Consider the following 8,024-nt stretch of genomic DNA (forward strand, 5'->3'; position numbering starts at 1 on the left):
GGCAAGCATGTGAGAATAATTCACGATTCATACTGGGATTGGACCGGTTGACTGTGGTGCCCAGTTATTTGGGATTTTTGCCGACTTTCGAATCATAAACATGATATTTGAAACCCGATTGAAAATTTTTCTCTTAGGTTTTCTTACAAATATTGCGAGTTTAGGTTGGATTTTTTTTGTAAGTTTTGTGATTTTAAAAAGTTCTGATTTTTTTTTGAAATTTAACGATTTTTAATAGTTTCTCGGTAAAAGAATGTCTTCGTGGCTTCCTTTCTGCTGGTTTGTGGTGGTGGACATAGTCTTTCCTCTATCTCGGTTGCCTTCCATTTCCATTCCCACTAACCACAATTCTTTTGGTTATATGTTTTTGTTTTCTTTTATTAATGCTGCTTGCACATCTATATTGCATGCATTATATTTTTGCGTGCTTCCAGTTACACTTAATTTCCATTTTGCCTAACCACATCTTGAATAAAAAGAGAAGCTTTCAAGGAAAATTTTAAAATGCTATAGTTTTGGTGAAAATTTTCCCAAATTTATGGTCGTTTAATCAAGTATGCACTAAAAAAAAGTCCTTGACTTGTGTATTTCCCAATGGATTTCCAATGGTGATTCAACAGACAATTATAGTATTTACACCCCCTCATGTAAAGTTATTACTTTCAATTAAATTAGAGAACTCTTTTATTAAAAGAAGATACTAACATTGTGAAGTTTTTTGGAGCACAATCAACAATCATATTGTTAGTATTATGTGAGTTTGTTATTTTCTCTATTTCATATCCATGGTCGGTGTTACTTTCATATTATGGCAGGTCCTTATGATGATTTGGGTGACACTAAGGATTTTTCAAATGATGGAACACAAGTGATTGCTTTGGTAGCAAAACAAAAAGTTAACTGAGAACATTATTTTTGCAATAGTCAAGGCCAACAAAAGGAAGGAATATATATGAGGTATCTATCTCTTCCACCAATACCCAGGTAACAATTTTGATCTACATTAACTCCACTTTCAATTTCAGTAGGAAATAAAGATTTTAAAATTATATATGATCATAAGTTAATTTTTTTCCCATCATAAGTTTTCTATCTCTACCAACTATTGTTGTCTGTGTGATTGTGTATCCTAACATAGGCCATTTATCTTTTCTTTTGCTGATTAAGTTTTGTGTATAAAAGATGTCCAAAAACATTGTATGAGAAAAACATGACACATATCAGGATGTAAAAAAAAAAAAAAAAAAAAAAAAAAAAAAAAAAAAAACCTGGAAGTGATCGAACTGTTAAACATCAGACAATGTGCGTTATGCTCCTAAATTGGTTTTCTAACTTTCTCTGTTAAGTCATTCTTTCTGCATTGATTAAAAATGAACATAGGTTTTCCAGTTGGAATTAGGACAAATATATTTTGTCTATTTTTATCGTTTTACACATGGGTTTTTTGTTGGAATTTTTTAGTATTACGGTTTTACGGAGAGGGGAGGCAATAGATAGCATTGTTCAAATCTTTAATTATTCTGCTCAAGATTGAAGAACTTAAGCTTTCCATTGGGAGCAACCAATCCAACCCTTCAGTCCTTCATGATCCCTTTTGCCTGATTTCTTCTTGATTTGTTTTAGTTCAAATAACTAAAAATCAAGTTAGTAGAGAGTGTTGAGTTCATATTCATTTAATTTAAAGACCCATATAAGCCAAATATTAAATTCAGGATATTTAACTATATATGAAGCAAAACTGCTTATACGTAGAAACATGATTAATGCAAGCAGTTGACACTTATATTAAATTTATTTTGGGGTATATTTAAATTTGGCCCTACAATCACCAATCACCATGTTGTTTGTACGGGATCCGAAATCAACGTTGAAGACGCCACAATTAACTAATCATAGTCCATTAATGACCTACGTCAATATGATAAGGACCAAAATTACCAGTAATATATGATTCATCTAAACTTCAAATTCATTTTGTATTGCGATTGTGAGTGCAGGTGGAGATTTATTCACAATTCTGGAAGAGATAATGGTCAAATTTATTTTGTATTGTGATTTAGAGTCCTTTTTAGTGCAATTAATGAAGACAAAGTCAGGTTTGTGGATTTTGATGGAATGTAATGGTATTGGAATTGGGATTACATGTATTTTGTAAATATATGGTGGAAAAGAATGTATGCAATTAGTCTTTATTATTTTACCACCATACACAATATATTTTACTTTATTTCACTTCATTTCTTTGATTTCCTTACCGGTGATAACAACATATTTGTTTGTTTACCAGTTTTAGCAGCGTACTTTCAATTGCTTACCCATAATGGCAACATTTTTGCATTTCCTCGAAGATTCAGACAATAGCATTTCCAAATAAACCCCCGTGACCGTGCTTAGCACGGGCCTTAAGCATGCCTAGTATATATATATATATATATATATATATATATATATATATATATATATATATCTTAGTTAATTCAATTTCCGAAAATAATATTTAAAAAAAAGAATTTTTAGATTTTACCATTTATTTTTCATTTTAAAATTATTTTTTAGAATATGTACAGTGTAATATTCTATTAGAATATTTCACGTATTTTTCAAAAAAATGTGAGTTTTTTTTTTTTTTTTTTTAGTTAATTGAAGTTCCGAAAATAATATTTAAAAAAAAAAAAGAATTTTGAGATTTTTCCATTTATTTTTCATTTTAAAATTATTTTTAGATTTAGTCTCACGGTCTCACAAAATTAGAATGGTTTCAAATGAACATGAACATATATATATATATATATATATATATATATATATATATATATATATATATATATATATATATATATATATATATATATATATATATATATATTGAAACATTAGGGTTGTAACTTGTAAGGCTGCACCGCGTATAGGACGATGTGGGTGACAATGGAGTGCAAATGGAAAAAGAGTTTTGATGAACGGGAAGATAAAGTGCTATATTGGAGGTTCAGATTTAGAACTATAACCATGGAGAAAAAGGGAGCTTAATATGGAAGACTTTTATATATGGGGGTGTTTTTGTATATGTTTTGTTTGTACCATCTCTCCAGTGATAATACCTTACTTTCCGACAATGTGGGTTACGATGTAGTGCTTCGTTTGCCGATACCCACCAATGACATGATTACACAGCTCCAAAGAGCTCCTAGAGAGAGAGAGAGAGAGATGTGTGTGTGTGACATCCCGAATTTCACATTCAGAAAAACCGATTTCGTTTATGTTTTTATAATAAAATCAGAATAATCTTTCAAAGAAAAGTGTTGCGTAATTTCTTCCCAGAAAAACATGATAAACATATTATTAAAGCATTTCCGAATACATGTATTTTGTTTATATTAAAACTTTGGGATATTATTGTCAATACAGAAACATAAGAATAAACAGATCATACATCCATTTACACTAATGATCTGAATCTCTTTTAATCTTTCGGTGTAATGTAGCTTCGTATCGACACCTGTGATACAAATAAGCTGAGAGAGTCAGGTTGGGAAACCTGGTGAGTATATATGGTTTTCAACTCACAATAATATAATTATTAAGTTTAATCATCAAACAATCAACCCAATTACCATCCTCATTATCTTCTTTATTCCTTAAGGATCTACACTAAGAATCATCTATTATTCACTTTTTCATTCCTAAGGATTCTCCTAAAGAATAGGCACGAAGTTCATCGTTGCCTATGAAATAGTTGCCAATGTTATCTATTAGTCACAACTGCCAATATTATCATTTAGTCATAGCTGCCAGGATTATGACATTCTCTATTAGGCACAACTGTGAATATTATCATTTAGGCACAATTACCAGGATTATGACATTCTATTAGGCACAGTTGCTAATATTATCCTTTAGGCGCAACCGCCAGGATATTTAGTACATCTGGTAAACACGTAGTTCAAAATTACATGGTGAACACATAGTTCAAAAATACTTAATGAACACTTAGTTCAAAAACACCTAATGAACACTTAGTTTCAAAACACCTAATGAACACTTAGTTCAAAAACACCTACATGTTACGACCCTGCTAACGTTCTACTGGACTGTCTAGAATAGTTTGCGGTCGTTGTCTATACTCTGCTTGATGACTAGACCATCTTAAACATCGATACCTGTCATCAATTTTTATTTCATCACACATCATCTAATTCATCTACCCATATTTTACCCAACATATTTGTAGATATAAAATACATATACAGTTTCAATAAATTAAAACATGTATATAAATTTTCATCCGGCATAGATAGCAAGTATCCAGATAATGTGCACACATAGCACATAATTTATATTAAATACTTCATATCTATATGTAAGATGAAATTAACTATGCACTCACATTAATAGCGTGATTGGATAGAATCTAACTAGAAACGGTTAGCGGTTCGTGATTCTCGGACTCGGGAAGGGAAACGGCCTTCGGAAAACTAGAGAGAACGAAAATAGAAGGTGTAATGAAAGAATGGGTCTCGATTGCTATTTATAGGTTGATTTTGGCCCTCTCACATCGTGAGCCTCACATGCTCATGTCGTGAGCTCTATCCCACTCACCTCGTAGACCCGCCATTTGCGTTTATAGCTTCGAAAGGTGTCCGGATGACTTCTTACGTTGTGAGAATGATATGCTCACGTCGTGAGATTCCAAGAGCCATCTCATAGACTTCCTAGGTGTTTTCTAAGCTCTATTAGTTTCCGTTTGACTCCTCACGTCGTAAGAAAACATGCTCACGTCGTGAGCGCAGTCAGATTAGGGTTTCTGACATGTGTTATGCTCTTAGACAATTGCATCTTCGGAAGGTCATAACTTTTGCATACGAGCTTCATTTTTTATGTTCTTTATATCCACGTGTAGGTGGAGACGTAATCCACAACTTTCATTTAGACACATAAAGCTAAAAAGTACTTTATCGTAAACTCACTTTTTACGATTCTCAATGTCGTTTCGGTTTTTTCGGAAAACATTGACATGTCATAACTTCTTCGTTATAACTTAGATTTCAGCGTTCTTTATATGTACGGAAACCTTGTGACATATACTACAACTTAGTTAAGATTGTTTATTTTAAATAATTATCTATATAAAAAAAACATTTTTGATATTTATCATCTATAAATTGTCTAGCCCTTGTGAGTGAGTGTTTCTTTAACCCTTTATCTAGTTTATGCGAAAAGATAAAAAGGACCCCTTAAAGACAAATATAATAAAAATTCAAAAAAAATATTATTTATTTTTCACTATAAACACGTTCAATTAACAATAACAAGCAAGCCATATTATTCATCTTTTGAGCTATTTTGAGTTTGAACCAACTTTAGGCCCTGAAAATCATTTTGGTAATAATTGTTTTATATATATACACTACATAGCCGAGAAATTTTGGGCCCCCTAGAGTCGTGGGCCCTGGGCGATCGCCCGGGTTGCCCACCGTCTGGACCGGCCCTGTTCGGCGAGGTAAAACGGAAGCCATTAGTGACCATTGGTGCAGACGACAGAGTGAGAAAAAATAAGTACTGTTAGTGTGAAAGAATAAGAACTATATTATGACATCATAGTAGCTTTCTTATATGAGGTATAATTTGCTTGCCTTTAAAGTCTTAGCGTTTAACTAATATTATACATATTCGAATGTTATTGTTATCATGGGTTATGGAAATTAGGGACTTAAAGTGAGATTATTACTTAACTGTGTAAACAGAATTGTTGACCAAGAAGAAGATTAAGAATCAATATTATAATATAGGACTCCATAAATTCATTTCACGTGATTTGATAACACACTAGTTTTGAATAGTTCTATACCGAGACTTACATACCTCACAGCGATATATATATATATATATATATATATATATATATATATATATATATATATATATACACACAACAATAGTAAGTCTAAATAATATTGAAAATATAGAATCACATCCGTAACTTTAGTTGATATATAGTTATATGGAATAGATTTCCATTAATTAGAGAGTAACCCATAGACGGAGATTCATGTGGGGTCTTTATTTGTATTTATATTTCTATTTATGTATATATCAGGTGGTTATTTTATCTGTCCTTGAAGAGATTTTTGCTTGCAGAGGGTTCATCATGACGATGGTGAACTCGGCCTTCTCTGTGAGATCAACATCATGATGACCATCGGGTGGAGTCCAATGGAAATACCAAATCAAGTTGGCAACAAAGTATTCCAAGTGAAGCAGACCCAAAGTATAAGCAGGACACATTCTTTTTCCAGCACCAAATGGCATCATCTTGATCCCTTTGCGTCCAGTTATATCGAACACACCATTTTTAACCTGCAAGAACCTCTCTGGCTTGAACTCCATGGGATCTTCCCAAACCTTTGGATCGAGACCCATATCCGCCACCGTGAAATTAACAGTGGCACGACGTGGAATAGTAAATCCTTGCAGGTGTACCTCCTCTTGGGCCCTATGGGGCAGCAGGAATGGCGCTGGTGAATGTCTCCTCAGCCCTTCCAAAACTACCGCTTTCAGGTATGACATATTCTGTAGATCCTCTTCTCTTATAAATGATTCCAGTTCCACCCCTGGTGGTGGCGCTGGAGGTGGAGGTCCAACCACAGAGATTATTTCATCATAAAGCTTCCTCTGAATGTGAGGATACTTAACAAGATTGGCCATGATCCATTGTAGAGCAATATAGGTGGTGTCTGTGCCACCGTTAAGGAACTCGCTACACATGCTAACCATCTCCACCTCGGTCAACTTTCCACCATTTCGATTGTTTTTCTCTTCCTCAGGAAGCTGTAGATTCACCAGCGTGTCAACGTAAGTTAAAGTCAATGATCCTCGTGATTCAGACTTAGTAGCTTCAATTCGAGAAATAATAAGCGGAAGCAACAATCGTTCTTGATCTTCCTGAATTTGCAACAACTTCTTCCATTTACTTCTCAATAATATCTTCCCCAATCTTGGAAAAGTAAGTAGTAAGTTAACACTCAAATTCCCGGGATGGAATGCAAACAGCACTTCACGCACCTTGCTAATAATTTCATTAACAAGATGCTCGTCAAGCTTCTTTCCAAAGCACATCACCGCCAACATGCTGAAGACGGCGTGCTCGAAATGATCAACCACCTTGATTCCTGCTGCGTCCTGCTGCTGCTGCAGGCGACCAATCAGGATTTGAAGGGCCCAATTGCGGACCCCGGAATAGCGCTTCACACGGGAGGGGTGTAGGATCTCCGTCGCAAGATTGCCACGAAGGGCCCTCCAAGTTGGGCCATACCGGGTTGTGGAGATGTTACGCTTTATCAAGCTGCCAGGGCGGTCAGCTACGCTTGAACCATTCTTGATGAGGATTTCGTGAGCGAGATCTTGGCTGCCGATGAAGATGAGAGGACGAGAACTGAAGTAAAGAGTCACCACTGGTCCATATTTGGATTTTAGATCTCTGAGAACGGGGACGATCCCCTGCATGACGAAATTACTGGTAAATAACACTAAGTAGCTGCCGGAGGAGAATAACGAGGGGCCTGGAGGTAGCTTCTTGCCGTCTCCCCGCCGAAAGCGGAACATAAGGGCGGCAAAGCAGACGGAAACGATGATGATGAACCAGGTATACATGGTAGTCCACTAAAGAGACTGATCGACTTTTGTTGTTGTAGTATAGAAGTCATCTGTAGAGATATATATATATATATATATATATATATATATATATATATATATATATATATATATATATATATATATATATATATATATGATGGATGAGATGGTTGTTTTTTTGGTTGGTTTGGTTTACATGTAAGACGTCAACTTCTTTAATTAACTATCCATTCGATTTAATTTGAAGTCTGCAATCTTAACTAGAGTCAGGTAGCCACCTAGCTAATACAACGTAAGGTCCTGTTTTTCAGCCTAGCTATCATGCATGTTGGATTCAAGTGCGTCCGACAATAAATTTTCATGCGGGATGAACTTATTTGATGAAGTTGTCA

The 8,024-nt window shown here is 34.5% G+C and overlaps 1 pseudogene; it reads right to left on the minus strand.

Annotated features, from left to right (window-relative positions):
• Positions 1-5,947: 5,947 nt before the first annotated feature.
• LOC145038390 (cytochrome P450 89A2 pseudogene) lies at positions 5,948-7,681 on the minus strand (annotated as a pseudogene).
• Positions 7,682-8,024: the final 343 nt, after the last annotated feature.

The sequence above is a fragment of the Lactuca saligna genome, chromosome 4 (assembly GCF_052625555.1).
Source record: "Lactuca saligna cultivar CGN05327 chromosome 4, ASM5262555v1, whole genome shotgun sequence".
Taxonomy (NCBI): domain Eukaryota; kingdom Viridiplantae; phylum Streptophyta; class Magnoliopsida; order Asterales; family Asteraceae; genus Lactuca; species Lactuca saligna.